This window comes from Anomaloglossus baeobatrachus, chromosome 6, assembly GCF_048569485.1.
Source record: "Anomaloglossus baeobatrachus isolate aAnoBae1 chromosome 6, aAnoBae1.hap1, whole genome shotgun sequence".
In the NCBI taxonomy this organism is placed as follows: Eukaryota; Metazoa; Chordata; class Amphibia; order Anura; family Aromobatidae; genus Anomaloglossus; species Anomaloglossus baeobatrachus.
The window spans coordinates 558267006-558293008 of record NC_134358.1 but is presented as its reverse complement, the minus strand read 5'-3'; the positions used below and the strand labels follow the sequence as shown (position 1 = coordinate 558293008).

The 26003-nt window shown below is 45.2% G+C and overlaps 1 long non-coding RNA gene across 1 annotated transcript in view; it reads left to right on the top strand.

The window, feature by feature from the left end:
• The first annotated feature begins 80 nt into the window (after positions 1 to 80).
• The window catches only part of LOC142243620 (uncharacterized), a 53621-nt gene continuing 27698 nt past the window's right edge, over positions 81 to 26003 (top strand). Inside the window, exons 1-2 of the long non-coding RNA XR_012724388.1 lie at positions 81 to 165; positions 4233 to 4280. This is a non-coding gene — a long non-coding RNA (uncharacterized LOC142243620). The remainder of the gene's footprint in view (positions 166 to 4232; positions 4281 to 26003) is intronic.

Sequence of the window (26003 nt, the reverse complement as noted above, 5' to 3'; positions counted from 1 at the left end):
TCTCACCTTCTGATTGGTCCAGACGTCTGTCCGTCATGTTTATTGTCCAGTTTCACCTGTTGGCGCCAAATAATAGTCGTGACTGCGACAACAATGAGCGACAGATGACGATAACAGAAGCCTGGAGGGGTCAGAACAGGACGGGAGAAGGCGAGATGAACCGGGGTATGTGGGAAACTAGGGCAGAAGTGATTCATGTCATACAGTACAGTCACCTAAACTATTACAGACCCTAAAACTACTACAGACCCCAGACCGCACCCCGAAACAGCTGCAGACCCCAGACCAGACACTGAAACAACTACAGACCCCAGACCGCACCCCGAAACGGCTACAGACCCCAGACCGCACCCCGAAACAGCTGCAGACCCCAGACCAGACACTGAAACAACTACAGACCCCCCAGACTGCACCCCGAAACAGCTACAGACCCCAGACCAGACACTGAAACAACTACAGACCCCAGACCGCACCCCCGAAACAGCTACAGACCCCAGACCGCACCCCGAAACAGCTACAGACCCCAGACCAGACACTGAAACAACTACAGACCCCCCAGACTGCACCCCGAAACAGCTACAGACCCCAGACCGCACCCCGAAACAGCTACAGACCCCAGACCAGACACTGAAACAACTACAGACCCCCCAGACTGCACCCCGAAACAGCTACAGACCCCAGACCGCACCCCGAAACGGCTACAGACCCCAGACCGCACCCCGAAACAGCTGCAGACCCCAGACCGCACCCCGAAACAGCTACAGACCCCAGACCGCACCCCGAAACAGCTGCAGACCCCAGACCAGACACTGAAACAACTACAGACCCCAGACCGCACCCCGAAACGGCTACAGACCCCAGACCGCACCCCGAAACAGCTGCAGACCCCAGACCAGACACTGAAACAACTACAGACCCCCCAGACTGCACCCCGAAACAGCTACAGACCCCAGACCAGACACTGAAACAACTACAGACCCCAGACCGCACCCCCGAAACAGCTACAGACCCCAGACCGCACCCCGAAACAGCTACAGACCCCAGACCAGACACTGAAACAACTACAGACCCCCCAGACTGCACCCCGAAACAGCTACAGACCCCAGACCGCACCCCGAAACAGCTACAGACCCCAGACCAGACACTGAAACAACTACAGACCCCCCAGACTGCACCCCGAAACAGCTACAGACCCCAGACCGCACCCCGAAACGGCTACAGACCCCAGACCGCACCCCGAAACAGCTGCAGACCCCAGACCAGACACTGAAACAACTACAGACCCCCCAGACTGCACCCCGAAACAGCTACAGACCCCAGACCGCACCCCGAAACGGCTACAGACCCCAGACCGCACCCCGAAACAGCTGCAGACCCCAGACCAGACACTGAAATAACTAAAGACCCCCAGACTGCACCCCGAAACAGCTACAGACCCCAGACCGCACCCCGAAACAGCTACAGACCCCAGACCGCACCCCGAAACAGCTGCAGACCCCAGACCAGACACTGAAATAACTAAAGACCCCCAGACTGCACCCCGAAACAGCTACAGACCCCAGACCGCACCCCGAAACAGCTACAGACCGGATCCCAAATCTACCTCACACTGGACCCCAAACTACTACAGACTAGACTCCGAAACAACTACAAACCGGACCCCGAAACAATTAAAGACCACAGACCGGACTCCGAAACAAACAACTACAGACTCCTGACTAGACCCCGAAACAACTACAGACCGGACCCTGAAACTACCTCAGACCCCAGACTGGACCCCAAACTACTACAGACCAGAACCCGAATCAACTACAGCCCACAGACCGGACCCCGAAACAACTACAGCCTCCACATTGGAACCCAAAACGACTACAGACCGGACCCCGAAACTACCTCATACCCCAGACTGGACCCCGAAACAGCTACAGACCCCAGACCTCACCCCGAAACAGCTACAGACCGGACCCCAAATCTACCTCATAATGGATCCCAAACTACTACATACCAGACCCCCAAACAACTACCAGACCCCGAAACAACCTCAGACCCCAGACTGGACCCCAAACTACTACAGATCAGACCCCGAAACTACAACAGACCCCACACCGGATGCCAAAACAACTACAGCCCCCACACCGGAACCCAAAACAACTACAGACTGGTCCCCGACTACCTCAGACCCTAGACTGGACCCCAAACTACTACAAACCAGACCCCAAAACAACTACAGCCCACAGACCGGACCCCGAAACAACTACAGCCTCCACATTGGAACACAAAACGACTACAGACTGGACCCCGAAACTACCTCAGACCCCAGACTGGACCCCAAACTACTACAGAGCCCAGACCGGACCCCCAAACTACTACAGAACCTAGACCGGACCCTCAAACTGCTACATGCCTCAGACCAGACCCTGAAACAACTACAGCCCTTAGACTGGACCCCCAAACTACTACAGACCAGACCCTGAAACTACTACAGACCCCAGACAGGACACTGATACTACTGCAGACCCCAGACCGGACCCCCAAACTACTACAAACTAGACCCTGAAACTACTACAGATCCCAGACAGGACACTGATACTACTACAGACCCCAGACCGGACCCCCAAACTACTACAAACCAGACCCTGAAACTACTACAGACCCCAGACAGGACACTGATACTACTACAGACCCGAGACCAAACCCCAAACTACTACAGACCCCAGAGTGGACCTCAAAACAACTACAGACCCCAGACAGGATGCGGATACTACAACTGACCCCAGAGCGAACCCCCAAACTACTACAGACCCCAGAGTGGACCTCAAAACTACTACAGACCCCAGACCAGATTACTCCAGGTCCCAAAACTACTACAGACCCCAAAACTACTACAGACCCCCAGACAGCTGCCCAAAACTACTATAGACCACAGACCACTCCCTGAATCTAGTACAGACCGCGCCCGGAAACTACTACAGACCCCCCCGACGAGACCCTAAAACTGCTACAAACCCCATACTGGACCCTAAAACCAGTATAAACGCCAGACCGGACCCCAAAACTATTACAGACCACTCCCTGAAGCTACTACAGACCCCAGACCTTACCCCAAAACTGTTAGACCCCATACTGGACCCCAAAATTTGTATAGACTCCAGACCAGACCCCAAAACTACTATAGACCCCGGACTGGACCCCACATTTGCTGCAGACCCCAGACTGGAATTTGAAACTACTGCAGACCGCTCCCCAAAATTAGTACAGACACCTGGCCAGACCCCAAAAGTACTACAAACCTCAAATTAGATCCACTAAACTTATAACGCCCACAGACCAAACCCCCCTAAACTAACACAAGCCTCATTCAATTACAGGGATAGTGAGTACTTGGCACCCCGTGCCTGGGATTCGCCTTCTGTTTCGACCACAGACCAGGAGAGTTGGTAGTTGCGGCTTTTCATATCAGCGGTGGTCCAACCAAACATCACCTGGTCGGACACGGGCAGAGGAACAATTGGCTTTTTTTTACATTTTCTTTCCATTTGCCCCCTGATTCTTTTGCTCGGGGGTAGTAATGATGATCCAGATGTCGCCTCACTTCAAGCATTTGGTCAAGGGACTAAAAACAGAAAAGGGCAGAAGGTGGCAGGTGGTGGAGGTCACCCCTCCGTCTGGCGTTTTCCGATATGTGAGGAATTTCACATGGACGTGGAGATCTCCACTGAGAAGTAATGTCCATCAGCTCCAATAATAAGATCGGTGTGACCACATATAATCCGCTCAGATCGGTATGGCGCCGGTAAGAAGGGGCGCCCAGTGTAGGTCGTCCTATCTCGCTTTATTACGGGGCAGCCGAAGCCGTGCAGGGCTCCCTCTATAGCAGCTACTATAAGAAGTATTTCTGACGGACCCTTGGAGGGAGGTCCCATCCTGCGGTGATAAACCATTGCTGACTGTTTCCCCTCATGTCTCTATCCACCTTTCCTTTAGTATCTGTTTCAAATGATCATTAATATTAATTACTTTTTCTGCTACGCTTCCAATTAATGTAACTAGACTGACAACCACACCTTTCCGCACCCGTGTCTTGGGTACAGGACGTGAGGTGTCGGCTCGTTCCCGCACTCGCTGTCCTGTACTCTGCTCATAATCGTCCGACTCTGGAATATTAAAAAAATATTTTCTATATTAATATTTCATTTTTATTTTATTTTTTTAACTATTTCTGCCTTTTGTAGATGAAGCGTTATCAGTGTAAGGTGAAAAGTCCTGCAGCTTACTAATGGGTTCGTATTCAACATTTTACGCATTTTATATATTTTAATGTAACTTTCTTTTTTTTTTTCTGATATTCGTTGCATTTTTTTTCTCCAAATTTTTCAAAAAGTTGCACTCTCAGTTCCTTTTTTTTTTCTATGCACCCTTTTTAAGCAATTGTCGCAAAATGCATTAAAATATTGTAGGCAATTTTATGCAGCCAAACACTGTGACCTTCTATGGCCAGGCATAGACATGATTGTCTATCACCCATGACATACTCGTGACACCAGTAGAGTACAGCCTATGTGCACTGCTCTATAGGCTCTGTGCTGTTCCTTACAGCCTCCGTCCACTGCCATACAACTCCCATGATGTGATGTACATGCTCTGTCCGCTGCCATACATGCTCCTTGCTGTGTCGTTCAGTCTTTATCCAGTGCCGTACCAAGTCTGTGCTGTGCCATGCGTGATCCTTGCACTTCTGAACAAGTCATTTACTGTGCCATACGGTCTCTGTCCTCTGCTATATAACGTCTGTTCTTTGCCGTACATCCTCTGTGCACTACCGTACAAGTGCTGTGCTGTACAGGCTCTGTGCTGTGCCATACAACTTTCGTGCAGTGCTGTAGATGCACTGTGTACTACCGTACAGGCTTGGTCAGATTTCGTGTGTATATAGACCTTTTCTGGGGGAGAATATTCATACTTTTATGCTTGTGTGAGAGGGGGTGCCTTTTCGAGACCTAAGTCCTTTGCAAACTTAAAATGGAGGTAGTCCAGCACTCCGCATAAAAAGTAATCAACTATATAAAGCGGAGTGTACAGTTAGGTCCAGAAATATTTGGACAGTGACACAAGTTTTGTTATTTTAGCTGTTTACAAAAACATGTTCAGAAATACAATTCTATATATAATATGGGCTGAAAGTGCACACTCCCAGCTGCAATATGAGAGTTTTCACATCCAAATCGGAGAAAGGGTTTAGGAATCATAGCTCTGTAATGCATAGCCTCCTCTTTTTAAAGGGACCAAAAGTAATTGGACAAGGGACTCCAAGGGCTGCAATTAACTCTGAAGGCGTCTCCCTCGTTAACCTGTAATCAATGAAGTAGTTAAAAGGACTGGGGTTGATTACAGGTGTGTGGTTTTGCATTTGGAAGCTGTTGCTGTGACCAGACAACATGCGGTCTAAGGAACTCTCAATTGAGGTGAAGCAGAACATCCTGAGGCTGAAAAAAAGAAAAAATCCATCAGAGAGATAGCAGACATGCTTGGAGTAGCAAAATCAACAGTCGGGTACATTCTGAGAAAAAAGGAATTGACTGGTGAGCTTGGGAACTCAAAAAGGCCTGGGCGTCCACGGATGACAACAGTGGTGGATGATCGCCGCATACTTTCTTTGGTGAAGAAGAACCCGTTCACAACATCAACTGAAGTCCAGAACACTCTCAGTGAAGTAGGTGTATCTGTCTCTAAGTCAACAGTAAAGAGAAGACTCCATGAAAGTAAATACAAAGGGTTCACATCTAGATGCAAACCATTCATCAATTCCAAAAATAGACAGGCCAGAGTTAAATTTGCTGAAAAACACCTCATGAAGCCAGCTCAGTTCTGGAAAAGTATTCTATGGACAGATGAGACAAAGATCAACCTGTACCAGAATGATGGGAAGAAAAAAGTTTGGAGAAGAAAGGGAACGGCACATGATCCAAGGCACACCACATCCTCTGTAAAACATGGTGGAGGCAACGTGATGGCATGGGCATGCATGTCCGCAAAGTTGATTGGACGGCGCTTCATAGTACAGATGGACAATGACCCCAAGCATACAGCCAAAGCTACCCAGGAGTTCATGAGTGCAAAAAAGTGGAACATTCTGCAATGGCCAAGTCAATCACCAGATCTTAACCCAATTGAGCATGCATTTCACTTGCTCAAATCCAGACTTAAGACGGAAAGACCCACAAACAAACAAGACCTGAAGGCTGCGGCTGTAAAGGCCTGGCAAAGCATTAAGAAGGAGGAAACCCAGCGTTTGGTGATGTCCATGGGTTCCAGACTTAAGGCAGTGATTGCCTCCAAAGGATTCGCAACAAAATATTGAAAATAAAAATTTTTTTTTTGGGTTTGGTTTATTTGTCCAATTACTTTTGACCTCCTAAAATGTGGAGTGTTTGTAAAGAAATGTGACAATTCCTACAATTTCTATCAGATATTTTTGTTCAAACCTTCAAATTAAACGTTACAATCTGCACTTGAATTCTGTTGTAGAGATTTCATTTCAAATCCAATGTGGTGGCATGCAGAGCCCAACTCGCCAAAATTGTGTCACTGTCCAAATATTTCTGGACCTAACTGTATGTGTGTATGTATGTATGTATTCATGTCCACTAAAGGAATTTGCACCGTCGCATGTACAATCAAGAAAGGTTGCACAGACACTCCATGTGACTCAGGGAACGTCATAGACTATGTTTGGGCGGGAAAATTTAACCCCACACTCTACAGTTACTCTCAAAAAATCTTGCCTCCATTAAACTGAATGGAGCTGGGAGCTGCAGGCTATTAATAGCAACTGTCATTGGTTGTTATAGGAACAAAATAAACTGTTAATATAAGAAGCTTATGTGAGTGGTAATATGATGTTGGTGGAGAGAAGGATAGAGAGACAGAAAAAGGCAGACAGCCCTGGAAAGAGAGACAGCCCTGGAAAGAGCCAGATGGGGAAAGAGATAGCCCTGGAAAGAGACAGCCCTGGAAAGAGACAGCCCTGGAAAGAGACAGCCCTGGAAAGAGACAGCCCTGGAAAGAGACAGCCCTGGAAAGAGACAGCCCTGGAAAGAGACAGCCCTGGAAGGAGATAGACGGACAAAGAGACAGATGGGCAAAGAACCAGACAGAAAGACACACACATAGAGAGAGAGAGAGAGACAGATACAGAGATTGAGACAGATAGACTGATACAAATACAGACAGAGAGATAGAAACAGACAGCGACATAGACACAGACAGACAAGGAAAGAGACAGACAGCAACACACAGACAGAGACTGGTAGAGAGACATTTACTATCCCGGGCGACGCCTGTGTACTACAGCTAGTTTCTTTATATAATCAAAAAACAGATGAAAAAACAATAAAAACAAAGGGAATCCAATACGTTTCGAATGGGAAAACCACTCTTACCTTTGGACATTGGCTGAAGACAAAGATCATTGGCAAGTGATAACCTGATAAAAAGGGGCCATGGCAGGTCATAGAGGACCAGGATGCCTGCAACTAGGAAAGGTGATGGATCGTTCCTTAAAGGGTCAGGCTACTTAAAGCTTTCCCCCCTGGCATACATTATGCAGATTTCCTCTCTGATACAAGTAGGTCGATAGCGATTGCACTATAGAGATGTAAGACCACCGCGATTCCCAGTACAATCCGGTGTCATCGCTGTATCCCTGCTGTTGATGCTCATCTCAGAGGACCAAGGTGTAGGCTTGGTCTCCTCTCCCAACGGAGAACATGAGCGTGCTCGGCTAAGTCCAGGGGATTTCGGTAAGAACTGCTGGCGCCTATTTAATTGGACTGGCCTACAATACCAGAAGCAACCTTGCCCAACGTGTGGTGCTATTTTAATGGCCACTGCGCATGCGCGATACTTCACTGCAAGAAACTGCAAAAAAAACAGAGGTAGAAATCAAAGCCAAGTGAGAGCATTTACCAGATTTAGAAAAGCCCTTTGTGTTCTCGTCTACTTATTATGCATATTGGATATGCAATGGTAAGTGTGATAAATGTACGTATGTGATAATTGCTTTAGTGGCCAACAAACTCCTTTTGGTTACCAACCTTTATCTGTAATTTTCTTTATCTGTTTGTTCTTCCGTTTTGTGCCACCTTGCGCCCGTCTTGTCCTTGTCAGCGGTCCCGGGAGACGAGAAGACTTGGCATCGGTTGGAAGGACGAAATACAAAAGTTGTGTTACATCGAGTGTCAGAGTAGACCGGGAACAGACCTCCGATCTTTGATATGTTCCCGATGACTTTGCGCCCATGTATATAAATATATACGCTGCATAATATAATCTCGGAATACAAAAAGTCTGGGAGTATTTTACCTCGTGATCGCTTTCCTATGATCGACCTGAGTTTTTAATAATTGACGGGTTTTTTTTGTTAGTTCCTTTGATGGCACAATACATGACCTAAATGTATAACATAAGTCATGTACATCACCTAAAATAATAAATCTAAAAATTAATTGATTTCGGTCCAGGGCTATGTTCACACATCTGTGTGTCGCGGTTTGTGATACGTATATATGAGACTGTGACGTTCAAGTCAGGAGACCTCTGGATGTTCTGCGCATCGTGTGTGACTCCTGCCTAAGGCCGGACTCACACTTGCGAGAGACTCTCGCGAGTCTTGCATCGCATCACCCGGCACGGCTGCACACTCTCCGGATAGGAGTGGGCCAGCTGCATAGAAATACATGCAGCCGATCCGCTCCTGTCAGGAGAGTGAGCTGCCGTGCCGGGTGATGCGGTGCAAGACTCGCGCGAGTCTCTCGCAAGTGTGAATCCGGCCTAAGGCAAGGACTCTGCCGCGGACCCCACAATTATCCACAAACACTGTAGTATAAACACTGCTAATATATTATGTTCAGGTCGGACTTCTTTACCTTTCCGTTGGGTTGCGGTTGTGATAGCATTAATATTAGGGGGCCGCTATATGCGAATCCTGTATTTGGGGTGTCCCGACTTTCTTCAAGAGACTGATGTTGGGAGCAGTAATAAAATGATTGGACATGTTGGCCGTCACTCTGCCCAACCCATTGGTCTCATGGAAGAAATCCACGTCAGTAGCTTATTCCCCTCTTTGAATTGTGGACATATTCACACTTAGCCAAGTTGAAGGGCTAGGAAGTGTAGCTCTTTGCCTAGACAGCTATCCAAGTAGTCTGGCCATTGAAGTACCTTGCCTACACTGTAGTGACACCTATAGTAAGACATCACCGTGGTTGTGAATGGAGCGGGCTCAGGATATGACATCTATAATAATCAGTTTATATATATATATATATATATATATATATATATATATATATATATATATATATATATATATATATATATATATATATCTATATATATATCTAGATCTACAGTTATGTCCAGCTATACTTGGACAGTGCCACAAGTTTTGGCATTTTAGCTGTTTATCAAAATATATTCAAGATACGGTTATATAATCAACCTGGGCTTAAAGTGCAGACTCTCTGCTTTTATTTGAGGGTATTCACATCCTAATTGGAGGAAGGGTTTAGGAATTATGGATCTTTAATAATTTGTAGCTGCCACTTTTTACGGGATGAAGGTAATTGGACAATAATCTCACAAGCTCTTTAGTGGGCTCATGGGCAAGTCCCCCTTTAATCCATCATCAATTAAGCAGGTAAAAGGTCTGCAGCTGATTCCGGGTGCGGCATTTGCATCTGGAAGCTGTTGCTGTGAACCCGCAACATGCAGTAACAGGAGCTATCAATGGAAAAGAAGCAGACCATCATTAGGCTGAAAAAAAAGAAGTGTACCTGAGAGGTAGAAGAAATGTTTGGGGAGGCCAAATCAACAGTTAATTACATTCTGCAAAATGAGAGTATACTGGTGAGCAGGGAAGTCAAAAAGACCTGGACGGACACAGAAGACAATGGTGGGGGATGATTGCAGAATGCTTTTCAGGGTGAAGGAAAACCTTTGAATCATCCACCCAAGTGAAGAACACTCTCAAGCAAGTTGGTGTTTCAGTATCTAAGTCCACCATAAAGAGAAGACTTTGTGATGACCTGTCTGTATTTGCTCTCACAAAGTGCAAACTATTAATCAGCCTGAAAATAGAAAAGTCAGATTATTCTTTGCCCAAAAAAATCTAAAGAAGCCGCCCAGTTTTGGAAAAGCAGCAGAGGACACGTGAGACTAACATCAACCTGTACCAGAATGTTGGAGAAAGGAAGTCTGGAGAAGTCTTGAAACAGCTCCTGATCCATTACACATCACCTCATGTGTAAAACATGGTGAAGGTGGTGTGATTGCCGGGCATGCTGGGATAACTATGGCCCTACGTCACTAGTGGTTATTGATGATGTGACTGAAGACAGAAGCAGGCACATGAATTCTGAACTGACAGGGCGAGACGATCTGCTCAGATTCCACCAAATGCAGCAATGATTGGATGAAGCTTCACTGGTCTGATGGACAATGACCCAAAACATCCTACGAAAGCAAAGAAGTAGAATATTCTGCAATGGCAGAGTCATCCTCCAATCTCACCCGATCGAGCTGCATTTCAGAAGACTAAGATAGCACATAGAGACGTCCATGGGCGAAAGCCTCACACCAGAGGAGACTAGTGATGGAGATGTGACGCCCTGGGCAAGCCAGGGGTCACAGGTCATTGCACCATCACACCCTACACCCCAGTTAGGAGCATCACAGCTAAACTAAAATTCTTGTTGCCGTCCTCCAGAGGCTGATGTCCACACCAGGGGGTGGGCCAGGCGGTTGGCTCCGCCCACCAAGGAGTTCACAGCTCTGGAGGCGGGAAGAAACGAGCAGATAGTGTGTGGAGTTTGAGGAGTAAACAGCTAAGATGAGTTAAGGAAGTGAAGTGGTAAAGGAGGAGTAGGAGAAACTGAAGGAAGGTGAAAGGTGACAGAAAGAAAGCCTGAAGGGAGTCCAGCTGTGTGCAGGACAGGGTCAGCAAGGTCAGCAACGTTGGTGATTGTCTGAAGGGGTGACCGTTTGGAAGTTCCTGGAAGGACCGCGGACGGGTAGTGGCCCGGCGGTCTGGAGCAGTGTACCAAAGGACAGTCAGCACCAGGGCAGGGGCCTCTCGGACCCCGGCAAGGCTAGGAGTCGCCAGAATTTGCCAAATCCGTCAGTGAAGGGGACGTAGATCCCCCAACAACCAAGTCCCGATTGAAGGCAACAGCCCAACCAGTGTAGCAGAGACACCGCCACCGCCAAGGCACCAGTTTCTCAGGGCCAGCGCCTGCGGGCAAAGAGTAGAGCTCCCCCGGTCCAGCTTGAAGCCGGGGAGCGGGTTACCGGTGGGGACCCATCGCAACCAACATAGAACAAAGGTGCAAGGAAAAGGGACATCACCAACACCTACTGGGAGAGCAAGTGCAGCCGTCCGTGGGAACCGTCTTTCCAGCCGTGTGGTTTACCGTAAAACTGTGTCTACGTCTCAGGCTGAGTGAGTACCACAGTGCCGCAAGGCACAGCGCTGCCCCCCCCGCGTCCCTGCGCCCACCAAGCCCTGCATCTCCCATCTCATCACCGGGCCCCGGGGCCACCAACCCCTACCCACGGAGGGGCAACACAACAACTAGCTGCTCCCCCACCATCACTCCCGGGATCCCCACATCGAGCAGCGGTGGTGAAATCACCACAACCGTGGGTGGCGTCACGGACAATAAACAATATCGTAACACCCAAATCCCCTTTCACTCACGGGCGAGGAGCGCCGCTCGAGAACCCCCGGGATCCGGCCCACCGCTCGAGCCACCACTGAGCAGCAGCCGCCGGACCCGAGCAGAGGGGTGAGCGCTGTGCTGACACCCTCCTCCCCGCCCGCGACAGAGACGCCCCCACGGAAGACTTCAGAAGTCATTACTGCAAAGGATTCTCTACAAAATATTAACTTTTTATTTATGGTAACGTTAACTAGTCCAATTACTTTTGAACCCCTGAAGTGAGGAGACTTTGTAGAAAAATGGTTCCTAAATGTTTCACAGGATATTTTTGTTTAACTCCTTTTAATTAAACCCGGAAGTCTCCACTTTCATTTCAGTTGTTTCCCAGCAGAACTGAAATCATGAGGGTTGGGCACTGTACAAATCAAATATTTCTGGACCCAACTGTGTGTATATATGCAGTATATATGTATATGTCAGTTGGTGCTCTTTAATAGCCCATCCACATGGGTCAGTGATCAAGCGTGAATGTCAATGGTAAAGTGCACGCTTCAAAAGGAAGCAGATTGTGTTCACCATCACAGTTTTCACAATATTTTCCCTCTGACTTCTACATACCCCACCCAACTTGCAGCGATCACCCCCCCCACCCCCCCCCCACACTGATTGGCTACTTGTTTGGCAATTGTTGAGCAGCCTATTTAGACAGGCAGATGGCATTGTTCCCCTATGCAGACACAACAATTGAAAACCAAACATTCTGTATACACACTATTGTTCTCAGCAGCACATTGTCCTGTGCTGCCGAGAACACTGACAGTGTGTATAGAAAAGTGATTTTTAAGCAAGACAGTGATTATTTTGCTCCTTCAGTAGATTTGATGCAAATTGATGGAGGTTCTTTCCTCTACCACTTAGGGCATGTGCGCACGTTGCGTGGTTTTTTTTGCTTTTTTTTTTTTGCGTTTCTGCAGTGTTTTAAGCTGCAGCGTCACATTGTCAAAATGCATGCGTTCAGCTTCCCCAGCAAAGTCTATGAGAATCATGCAAAATCTGTGCGCACGATGCTTTTTAAATGCAGCGTTTTGATTGTCAAAAATTTGACAAAATCTCTGCGTTTAGAAAAGCAGCATGTCTCTTCTTTTGTCCGTTTTGGCTGCGTTCTACACCCATTGAATTCAATGAGTTGTAGAAAACCGCTACCAAAATGCTAAGCAGTGCGTTTGCAGTGCATTTTTGTTGCGATCCGCATTTTTTTTGACATAACAAACGCAGATCTTTCGGTCTCTCTCTCTGTCGGTCGGTCTATTCCTCTCCCCCCCCCCCCCCCTCTCATACTCACCGATCCACAATCACCGGCGTGGCGCTGCACGGCGTTCACACTGTGGTGGCTTCTCCTCTGTTGAAAATGCCGGCTGCTCATTAATCCATCCCGTATTCCCTGCTTCCCCCGCCCACCGGCACCTATGATTGGTTGCAGTCAGACACGCCCCCACGCTGAGTGACAGCTGTCTCACTGCAACCAATCACAGCCTCCGGTGGGCGGGTCTATATCGAGCAGTAAAGAAAATAAATAATTAAAAAAAAAAAACAATGTGCGGTCTCCCCCAATTTTGATACCAGGCAGGGTAAAGCCACTCGGCTGAAGGCTGGTATTCTCAGGATGGGGAGCTCCACGTTATGGGGAGCCCACCACCCTAACAATATCAGCCAGCAGCCGCCCGGAATTGCTGCATCCATTAGATGCGACAGTCCCGGGACTCTACCCGGCTCATCCCGAATTGCCCTGGTGCGGTGACAAACTGGGTAATAAGGAGTTAATGGCAGCCCATAGCTGCCACTAGGTCCTAGGTTAATCATGGCAGGCGTCTTCCCGAGATACCTTCCATGATTAACCTGTAAGTTAAAGAAAATAAACACACACATCTGAAAAATCCTTTATTTGTAATGAAAGTAAAAAAAACACCCTCTTTCATCACTTTATTAACCCCTCAAAAACACCTCCAGGTCTGACGTAATCCACGCAAGGTCCCACGACGCTTTCAGCTCTGATACATCGGAAGCTGACAGGAGCGGCAGTAGAACACCGCCGCTCCTGTGAGCTCCATGCAGCAACTGAAGTGAGTCACGCGATCAGCTGTGCTGTCACTGAGGTTACTCGCGGCCTTCACGTGTGACCGCAAATCAAGCCGCGGCACACGCACAGAGCTGCACGATCACAAAGAATTCGGGTGAAGTTCATCCGAGTTCATTCTGATCGCGCATCACTGTCTCGCAGCCAGCCATGTTCTTTTTGACAGTGCTGTCCCACTCGGCTCTGCTGCAAGTCTATGGGGATGCTGCAGAGCCGAGTGGGTGCGTACTGAGAAAAATGTGCGTTCTAGAAGAATCCAGAACGCATAAATTCAGCAGGAATTCTGCAGTAACAATGCGTCTCAGAACGCAGCTTTTCGGCTGTGTTCTGAGACGCACATGCAGTGCGGAAAAGAACGCAACGTGCGCACATAGCCTTAATCTTCTATTTTCAAAAAGACTCAAAAAGTCAACGAAAAAGTAAAAATCACTGTAAAGCTAAGTTCACACAGGGCTTTTTTGGTGCAGTTTTTTTCCCTGCCCAAAACCTGATCTTGTGGCAGGCAAGCTCCTTTGAGTCATCTGCGTTTTTGGTGCAGATTTGCTGTGTTTTTTTTACAAAATGGGTTGTATCAATGAAAAAACGTTGCAAAAACGCTAAAAAGAATTGACATGCTCATTCTTTGAAATCTGCAGCAAAAACAGAGGTATTTGACAAAACAGGAAAAAATCTGCAGGTGTTTGTGTGCATGAGATTTCAGAAATCTCTAACCTTTGCTGGGACTGTAAAAAGCAGCATTTTATTAACATGGATTTGCATAAAACCAAGGCACCAAAAAAATGTACCAAAAAAAAACTGCACTAAAAAAAAAACAACGCACCAAAAAAGCCCTGTGTAAACTGTGCACTGAGCGTTTTTCAGGTGCGTTTTTGTGCATTTTTGGATTCAAAATTGCATGACTTTTCTTCCCCTGCAAAGTCTATGACTTTTGATTTTTGTTGTCCGCACACTTTTAGCTGCGTTTTTGAGCAAAAAATAAAAAATATGGTCATGTCAGTTCTTTCCAGTGTTTTACTGTGTTTTTCACTCCTGAAGTGTATTGGAAAAATGCAGCAAACCCCGGTGATCAAAAACGCAGCAAAACGCAGCCAAAAACACGGTAAAACGTGGTGCGTTTTTGCCGTGGGTGCGTTTTTGTGCGTTTTTTGCGACAAAAAAACGCAGAGTTTTGGAGAAGTGCAAAAACGTCATAGTGCGTACATAGCCACATGGGGGGATTCTCGCCGTTAGGCTATGAAGAGGATACTGCTGTGCTCCGGCTTCTAGGTGGCAAGGTCTGGTTTGGAGGATGGGGGAGGGGTGATCATTTACATCGCACTCTTTTTACTTTCCCTCTGCCCCTAGGCTTTGTTTAGTCACAATAGCTTCACCCTTGTACTCTGCGGTTATCACAGACAGCGCTTTACATCATTACGCCCCAGAACACAACGAGGTATTAAAGGGTTTTTCCCACAAAGTTAATGTTAATCAATAGATCTTGGAATAATAATAATTTCCACAATTGGATGTGTTTAAAAAAAAAAAGTTCCTGTGCTGAGATAATCTTGTCCCTGCTGTGTACTGTGTAATGGCCGTGTCTGACCGTACAGGGGACATGATTATACCACATCTCCTAGGCTGGGGAGGACACAAAAGAGAGTACAATCATTACAGCGCGGGATTCCAAATAACTCTTTCTTTGAGCTAAATTAAACATTTATTAATAACAAACAGAGAAATGTTTTACCTCACAAAAAGAATCATCTATGATCATGTCCTGTAATGTCTGTATACTCTTGCGTCCTCCCCTCTGTCCAGGATATCTGGACCATGTCTCTGCACTGTCAGACACGGCCATTACACAGTACACAGCAGGGACAAGATTATCTCAGCACAGGAACATTTCTTTTAAACACATCCAATTGTGGAAATTATTATTATTCCAAGATTCTCTATTTTCTGTTTATAAGAGGGGGGTGTTTCTTTTTTTTTTTATTTTTTTCTTTTTTTTTTCTTTTCCCTGATAAGGTTTTGAAATCCTCTTGGGAAGTAGGGGCAGGAGGAAAGCAGAGGCCATCTCTGTGGAGTAAATTCTGACAAAAACTTCATAAAGCCAAGCCAAAAAAGCGTCGAAAAACACTTCAGGAAAAGGAAAACTGCTCCAAAACTTTGCTAAAGAAAGGAGAATTTCTTTAATTGCTTTGTTTGAAAACGTTTGCTTTTGAACTCCTGGACAAAAAAAAACGTAAACCTGGCCTAATTTGCCCCCTCTTAAGTATTTCAACCTTTTATCAGCCGAGTATGGGCACCTGTCAATGATTTTTATCATATGTTTCATCAGTTTGTTTTTATCATGTTTTATAAGCACTTGGTATGAGTTTACACTATTTTTTTTTTCTTCGGTGCTCAGTACTCGTAACAAGCAGGATATGGATATGTGGATGGGAGCGACCTCTGTTCCCTAGTATAATAAAAATCAAAGGGAAACGCAAGTATTTTTCCTGAAGAGTTCCCCCTTCATTTCCATTATACTCGAATACTCTAGTTGAGCCCGTCTGCTCCTTTCGCTCACAGAGCACCTGACTCAAGCATGGTAGTGCCCGCTCCTCACTAGTTACCAGTACTGAGCACCTGAGCATGGTAGTGCCCGCTCATCACTAGTTACCAGTACTGAGCACCCGAGCATGGTAGTGCCCGCTCATCACTAGTTACCAGTACTGAGCACCCGAGCATGGTAGTGCCCGCTCATCACTAGTTACCAGTACTGAGCACCCGAGCATGGTAGTGCTCGCTCATCACTAGATACCAGTACTGAGCACCCGAGCATGGTAGTGCCCGCTCCTCACTAGTTACCAGTACTGAGCACCTGAGCATGGTAGTGCCCGCTCCTCACTAGTTACCAGTACTGAGCACCCGAGCATGGTAGTGCCCACTCATCACTAGTTACCAGTACTGAGCACCTGAGCATGGTAGTGCCCGCTCATCACTAGTTACCAGTACTGAGCACCTGAGCATAGTAGTGCCCGCTCATCACTAGTTACGAGTACAAAGCACCCGAGCATGGTAGTGCCCGCTCATCACTAGTTACCAGTACTGAGCACCCGAGCATGGTAGTGCCCGCTCATCACTAGTTACCAGTACTGAGCACCCGAGCATGGTAGTGCTCACTCATCACTAGTTACCAGTACTGAGCACCTGAGCATGGTAGTGCCCGCTCATCACTAGTTACCAGTACTGAGCACCCGAGCATGGTAGTGCTCACTCATCACTAGTTACCTGTACTGAGCACCTGAGCATGGTAGTGCCCGCTCATCACTAGTTACCTGTACTGAGCACCTGAGCATGGTAGTGCCCGCTCATCACTAGTTACCTGTACTGAGCACCTGAGCATGGTAGTGCCTGCTCATCACTAGTTACCTGTACTGAGCACCTGAGCATGGTAGTGCCCGCTCATCACTAGTTACCTGTACTGAGCACCTGAGCATGGTAGTGCCCGCTCATCACTAGTTACCAGTACTGAGCACCCGAGCATGGTAGTCCCCGCTCATCACTAGTTACCAGTACTGAGCACCCGAGCATGGTAGTGCCCGCTCATCACTAGTTACCTGTACTGAGCATGGTAGTGCCCGCTCATCACTAGTTACGAGTACAGAGCACCCGAGCATGGTAGTGCCCGCTCATCACTAGTTACCAGTACTGAGCACCTGAGCATGGTAGTGCCCGCTCATCACTAGTTACCATCTGTCTCATTGAGATCAAGAGGACAGAAAAAAACACAGGATTTGGCAATTGGAGTCTTATATAGATGTTTAGGTGTCATTTAAAATTTTTATCTGACCTATAAGCTTCCAGGGCAAAGAATATCTCCATCTTTTGTGCTGCCATAAGGACAAAATAAAGATCCGATGCAAGCTCAAGCAGCAGTTCAGTGTTAGAATTTCAACTGGGTCAATACAGAGAATACATTTTTTGCAGTGCACTGTAGAACTAAGGGGGGCTTTACACGTTGCGACATCGCTACCACTATATCGTCGGGGTCACATTGTTAGTGACGCACATCCGGCGCCGGTAGCGTCATCGCAACGTGTAAATCCTAGATGGAACAATGAACGAGCACAGAAGCGTACAATCTCGCTGATCTGTGTAGCGTCGGTCATTTCCATAATGTCGGATCGACCGCAGGTACGATGTTGTTCGTCGTTCCTGCAGCAGCACACATCGCTGTGTGTAAACCCCCAGGAGCGACAAACATCTCCTTACCTGCGTCCCGACGGCAATGCGGAAGGGAGAAGGTGGGTGGGATGTTATGTCCCACTCATCTCCGCCCCTCTGCTTCTATTGGCCGGCCGCTTAGTGATGTCGCGGTGATGCCGAACGCACCTCCCCCAATTGTTCGCCGGTCACAGCGACGTCGCCGAGCAGGTGAGTGCGTGTGACGCTGCCATAGCGATAATGTTCGCTACGGCAGCAATCACCACACATCGCATGTGCGACGGGGGCGGGGGCTATCGCGCTCGGCATCGCTAGCCAATGCTAGCGATGTCGCAACGTGTAAAGTACCCCTAACTGTATCTTGAAAAATCTTGTTGGCTAGATGGGGAGTTATAGGGGAAAGCCCTGAAATAATCCTGGGTCAGCCGTGCATTGGATGGGGACGATGTATGTGGTCTAGGAATAGACTGCAGAGCGATGCAGCTGGTGGACATGAGGCTACAGCATTGGATGTGACAGAAAGGAACACTAGTGGAAAACAACCTGCGCGCAGATCTGGGAGCAGCCGGTGGGGATGAAACCACTAACCCATCAAAGCATAATTTGGCCAATATCTGTCTAAACGGCATCAGACTGTAAAAATAAAATCGGATCAGTGGAAGTCTAACCAACCAACTGGCACATTTTTTGTTATGAGTCGGTAAAGAATTTTACGTAAATTGTTAATCCTTTAAAGTGGCTCTGAGACTGAGGGAGAATTCCCCATTCACCTTAAATGTGTTGGCCCATCAGGACAAAACATTTCCTTGATATGTTAGGGGTTAGGTTTTCACTGACCAGGTGCCATACCCAAAAACTTTGTGACTCTGGTTTGGCTTTTATCCTAAGTCATGTAGCTTGGCTTCTTAAAGGGTCAATATTGACTTTTAGAATTGCTCCTTCCAATAGGTTTCAGTAGAGTTCAAGTCCTTTTCTTCGCTGAAAAGTCAATTTTCATATTTTCTTGCCAAACACGTGAGCAGGTCGGTCCGCTGAAATTCCTTGTGATAACAGCTGATTTCGCCATGTGAATATACAGGTGACTGCACCTAGTACCTGCCGCTGCAGCCTCAATAGTGAAGTGTAAATACCTTGACAAGGCAACTACTTTCAAACTTTTTTTTTTTTATTTGATGGTTGGTCTGTAAGGCTATATTCACACTGTATTTTGAGGCCTGACAAATCCGATGAGTTTTTAAGTGCTTTAGAAAATGCTCCTTTTTGGGGGATTTTTTTTGAGAAGTTTTTCTTTCCCTGACGCTCTTTTCCAGTCCCTTTTTAATTCGACAGTATTGAATTTGGACAAGTTTTAAAGACATGACATGCACTTTTTTTTGTTGATTACCAAGCATTCATGAAAAGTTTATTCACTTTTTTTGTGAACAGAAAAATGTATTTCCCTTTGAAATAAATAGGAAGAGTTTAAGTTTTTGAAGGACATCTTAAAAAGTATTAGCTAAAAAAAAACTATGAACGCAGTGTCACATTTTCTCTGTGCAGAGCATCTTGCCTTTGGAGATGCTCTGCTGTTCTTTCCTGAGTTACTGAGCTAGCAGCTTGTTTGATAGCGCAGGATTCCATGTTGGTGCTGATTAGGCTGCTTTCACACGTCAGTTTTTTGCCATCACGCATGATCCGTCGAAAAAAAACTGATGCGACGGATCTGCGAAAAAACTGATTCTTTGCATCAGTTTTTTACATGCGTTCCTTCCATTTTTTGACGAATCTGTTGTGATACTAAGCATGTTCAGTTCAAAAAAACGGATCCGTCATTGGATTCCATTATACAACATGCAGATCCGGATCCGGCAAGGTCCGGTTTTTTGCCGGAGACAAAAAACATTGCATGCTGCATCCTTTCCAGCAGCCAGACGAAGAAATTTCGGATGCTGCATGCAACGCAAAGCCATCCGGCACAATCCGGCGCTAATACAAGTCTATGGGGAATAAAACAGATCCGACTCCGGATCCGTTTTATCCGTAGTTCACCGGATTGTGCCTGACGGCGAAAAACTGATGTGTGAAGCAGCCTTAGGCTATGTGCGGACGTTGCGTCGGAGTACCTGCAGTTTATTTTGCACGTTTTCCTTCCCTTGGTTTTTGACCAAATGGCTTTTGACCATTTTTTAGCGCTAAAAACGCATGCGTTTTTACCGCGTTTTTAGTGCGTTTTTAGCGCTTTTTACCTGCGTTTTCACCTGCGTTTCTGCAGATGCGTTTTTGAGATCAAGACACTGAGAAATAAAGTTGAATTAGTCAAAAAGAATGAAAAAAGAGATAAAAAGTATAAAATTTAACTTTTAATAAAATTATATGGGAAATTATCAATTTTAATGTAATAATAGTGGTTATGCACATTTTAACAGAAAAATAGCTAAAGTTTATTATTTTTTTAACATTTAAATTTTCGGTTATTGTGTGTGTGTAAAGGAACATTAGAACCCATTAATTTTTGGCCAGAAAAGCATGCGTTTTTGGAGCCAAAAACGCATTTGAAAAGCAGGTAAAAAGCATGAAAAACGCAGGAATTGTGATTTTGGTTGCTTTTTGCCATTTCTCATTGACTCCAATGTTAAGGAAACGCTGCAGAAATGGCAAAAACAACTGACATGCTGCTTCTTTTTCAGCATGGTTTTTGACCACAAATATGCAAATTAAACGCTGCAGAAAAAAAAGCAAAGTGCAGACAGGATTTCTGCTTTTCCCATAGACTTTGCTGGAAATCAAAAACGCATGCGTTTTTGCCCAAAAACGCTGCTGCCAAAAACGCTGCAGAAACGCGGTAAAAAACGCAACGTGCGAACATAGCCTTACTCAGGTGTTCCTCCTGGTAATTGCTCAGGCTTCTTACTGAGCATGCTCGCCCAGATCTTTGCCAGTTGTATCTTCTGGTTTGGCTGTTGTGCTGTTGCCTTTGCTAGTGTTCTGATCTTTGTGTTCTGACCCTGGATTGTTATTTGACTTTTCTCTGCCCGCTCCCTGTTCCAGTCGTGACCTCCTTTATATTGACCTTGGACCGTTACCTGACCACGTCTCTGTTTTCTCCCTGAACCTATTATGGGCTCTCCTGGAACTCTGACCCTCGGATATTGACCGGACTACGCCTTTGCTTACTCTTTGTGCTCATAAGTGTCCTTCCATTACCAGACCCTGGCTTTCCTGACTACTCTTATGTCCGTTCTCCCCGTAAGTAGTGACTGCATCACACGTAGCCTACAGGTTGTCTAAATAGTGACAGATTATTTTGATATCTCTACTGGGATCTCGGGTGATGTCTTGGCTTCCATTGATAGGTTGCAGATCTCTTGCTTCAAATGAATGACTTTCCAGTGACAGTCCCCCCCCCCCCCCCCCACCCCCCCCCCCAAAAAAAAAAAAAAGAAGTCACCAACGATTTCTACCATATTAGACATATGTGTCCATTTCAGTTTTGGTTCACGGAGGAATAAATCTTAAAAGTTTGTTCTCAAATATTACAAAAAATTGTGGATTATGGTAAAAATATAAAAAGTGGGCACTTAGGGTTTCTGGAAAAGCAGACATCAAAGATAAGGAAAACATCCCCCCATGGACCTGCCCAACGTCTTTCACTAAAGTGATCCAACCAGATGGACAACCTGTGATGGATGAAACCTCTTTTCATATCGTCTCTCTTTTGTGTCTTTAAGTAAAAGGAAAGGTCATCCCTTTTATACAGACTCCACTTATTTATGGCTTTTGTTTTTGAGGCTGATGAGGCCATAAATGAGCAGATGCCCACCCAACATTTACGACCTATAGGACAGAAGCCTATCGTTGTCTTCTTTATATGCCCCCAATGGGAAAGACAAAAAAAAACATCAAAAGAGTCGTTGAGTGGATATGTTTGAAAAATACATTGTAGGTTTTTCAGCATACTCACTTCAGTCTTAGGGGTACTTTGCACGTTGCGACATCGCTACTGCGATATCGTCGGGGTCAAATCGAAAGTGACGCACATCCGGCGCCGGTAACGATGTCGCAACGTGTAACGCCTTGATGCGCCGATAAAAGATCGCAAAAGCATCGTAAATCGGTGATCTCTGTAGTGTCGGACATTTTCATAATGTCGCACCAATAGGAGATACAATGTTGTTCCTCGTTCCTGCGGCAGCACACATCGCTGTGTATGAAGCCGCAGGAGCGAGGAACATCTCCTTACCTGCGTCCACCGGCAATGCGGAAGGAAAGAGGTGGGCGGGATGTTTACGTCCCGCTCATCTCCGCCCCTCTGCTTCTATTGGCCGCCTGCCGTGTGACCTCGCTGTGACGCCGCACGATCCGCCCCCTTAGGAAGGAGGCGGGTCGGCGGCCAGAGCAACGTCGCAGGGCAGGTAAGTGCATGTGAAGCTGCCGTAGCGATAATGTTCGCTACAGCAGGTATCACAAGATATTGCTGCGACGGGGGCGGGGACTATCGCGCTCGGCATCGCAAACATCGGCTAGCTATGTCGCAGCGTGCAAAGTACCCCTTAGGCTTTGTGCACACACAGTGTTTTGAAGATTCTTTTTTTATTTTTTTTTTTTTTGCAGCTGATTTTAATCCCTTTAAAAAAAAAGATTCTTCCTTTTCATTCTATTATAAAACCTTGTGGCTGTTCATGTCTTTTGAGTGATTTATTTTTGTTTGTCCACTTTAAGGTTTTGAAATTTGCCTACAGGAAAAAAGTAAAAGAAAGCGCATGTCACTGATGGAATCCACTTAAAATCAGGCACTGTCAAATCAAAAGGCTGCAGGAAAAATAAACTCTTCCAAAATGCTTCAAAAACTCTTCAAAAAAGTGCTTCAGGCAGCGAAAAACTCCTGTAAGGGTTCGCTCGCGTCTGTGTATAATTACGCCGAGTGCAATCCGATAAAAAAAATTGGATTACACGCACCGATGTAAAACAATGAGGCAGAGCTGAATGGCAATTTTTTCATCATCTGTTATTGCAATGAGGAAAAAATTGCAGCATGCCTCGTAAAATGGGGTCTATGGGTGCAAGAAAAAAACAGCACACAAACCATACATATGCCATCCGTTTTTTTACAGTTACACTTGAAACCAGAAGTTTCCCCTCCAGTTTCTAATAAGACACATCTGCAGGTTTTTCTCTATGCTCTCTATACATACACATCTGCAGGTTTTTCCCTCTGCTCTCTATACAGACACATCTGCAGGTTTTTCCCTCTGCTCTCTATACAGACACATCTGCAGGTTTTTTCCCTCTGCTCTCTATACAGACACATCTGCAGGTTTTTTCCCTCCACTCTTTATAAAGACACATCTGCAAGTTTTTCCCTCCACTCTCTATACATACACATCTGCAGGTTTCTCCCTCCGCTCTCTATACAGACACTTCTGCAGGTTTTTCCCTCCGCTCTCTATAAAGACACATCTATAGGTTTTCCCTCCACTCTCTATACATACACATCTGCAGGTTTTTCCCTCCACTCTCTATACATACACATCTGCAAGTTTTTCCCTCCACTCTCTATACATACACATCTGCAGGTTTTTCCCTCCGCTCTCTATACATACACATCTGCAGGTTTTTCCCTCCGCTCTCTATACAGACACATCTGCAAGTTTTTCCCTCCACCTGGCTGACGTCCTGAGATGTTTCTTCAGTATTGCCACATAATCTTCAATGACACACATCTTTCCAGGACAATTTAAGACTTCGGATTACTTTCAATTTGTGGCAATTTCATTCTCTACAAATCAAATTTCCTATCCATAGAAGATGGCAAATTCAACTGTCCAAAGATTTGCTCACGACTAGTCTCTATCAGTTGCCTTTGATGCCGAATTAAATAAATTTTTACTTTGTGAGCCGAACTGACTCCAGCTCAGTGAGAAACAAGTAAGGGTATCATACAACCCTTAAGGCCCTGTCACACACAGAGTTAAATCTTTGGCAGATCTGTGGTTGCAGTGAAATCATGGACATATTGTTCCATTTGTACACAGCCACAAACCTGGCACTGATTGTCCACAATTTCACTGCAACCACAGATCTGCCGCAGATTTATCTCTGTGTGTGACAGGGCCTTTACAGTCTCCTTGCTCCCGTTTAGAATTTTATTTTTATTATATGCAATTGATCTGTTTGGGATTAAAAAAAAATTGTAATTCACTAAACTGTGATTTGTCTAAAATCACTGCAAACTCTAAACTAGCTGGTTCTTTTTCTTGTGATACATCAAGACATCACATATTCGATTATGCATATGTGCGCATCTATACCTATAGAGAGCCTTGTATAACTATGAATAGGTGGCAACAATACAGCAAACCTTGCATAACAATCAGGCGATACCAATTCACAGTTTTATGTTTTGGTACCAATTACCCTTTTAACACTGAATAGATTATAGTTTCGGCCAGCCAAGTAGTCTTTTGCAAATGAATAAAAAAAACAAACAAAACCCTGGGGTGTTATGTAACCCCATGGCGGTTTCCAAAGAAAACTTAAAATTATATAATTAGTTTTCATTTACTATGATTTTAGGCAATGTAAGAAGTGCATTTAATATTTTGCTCTTGCTCTGGTATTATCTTAAGTAGTTTTTTGAAAATGATTAAACGCAAACAGATCCTGGGGTGTTGTGCAACCCCATGTCAGTTTCCAAAAAAAACACTTACAATGATATGGATATTTTAACTTTACTATTATGTTAAGCAATGTAGCACATCCCTTTTAATTATTTTGCTCTTGCTCTAGTATTATCTTAAGTAGTTATTTGAAAATGAATACAAAAAAAAAATAAAAATCCTGGGGTGTTGTGTAACCCCATGGCGGTTTCCAAAAAACACTTAAAATGATCTGACTATTTTAAATTTTACTATGATTTTAGGCAATGTCACAAGTGCTTTTTAATTATTTTGATCTTGCTCTGGTATTATCTTAAGTAGTCTTTTAAAAATGAATAAAAAAAAGAAACATATCGTGGAGTGTTGTGTAACCCTATGGCGGTTTCCAAAGAACACTTAAAATGATATGGATATTTCACATTTACTATGATTTTAGGCAATGTAGCAAGTGTTTTTTTTTTATATTTTGGTCTTGCTCTGGTATTATCTTAAGTAATATTTTGCAAATGAATTAAAAAAAAAAAAACAAAAACAGACCCTGGGGTGTTGTGTAACCCCATGGCGGTTTCCAAAGAGCTCTTAAATTATGTAAATATTTTACATTTACTATGATTTTAGGCAATGTAGCACATCCATTTTAATATTTTGCTCTTGTTTTAGTACTATCTTAAGTAGTCATTTAAAATGAAATAAAAACACCAAATAAATCCTGGGGTTTTGTATAACCCCATGGCGGTTCCCCAAAAAACACTTATAATGATATGGATATTTTAACTTTCCCATGATGTAGGCAATGTAGCACGTCCTTTTTAATTATTTTGTTCTAGATCTGGTATTATCTTGTGGCATAAACGTCTAGGCGGCACTTTTAGAAGACTGGGTGTGCTGACCTATATATTTTCCATTAGGGCATAATTGGAACCGGTGACTTCAGCTTGTCTGCTTTATGTGTTTAGAAGCAGAAGTTTGAAAAGTGATTTTATTTTAACTGTGTAGCTCTTTTCTTATCCTCCATACTTTACACTGCAACCCTATTTCTGTGTAATGGCTGCTACCCATAGGAATTAAAGTAATTACTCCTCAACCAATTCCCTTCTCCATCCAGTGAAAAATCGTTTATTAGGCAATATGCTTTTAAAGATACGGGAGAAGAGGGGACATCTTCAAAAAGAGCCATCAAGATTCCTTCTGGGCATTCGAGATACAAACACAGGACTAATCTTATTTCCATGATAGAAATTTATATACATAAAGCTTTATTTAATAAGCGTGCGGTAGATTAAAGGTGACCTGCATGTGGGCGCATTTATATATATTATTGTATTC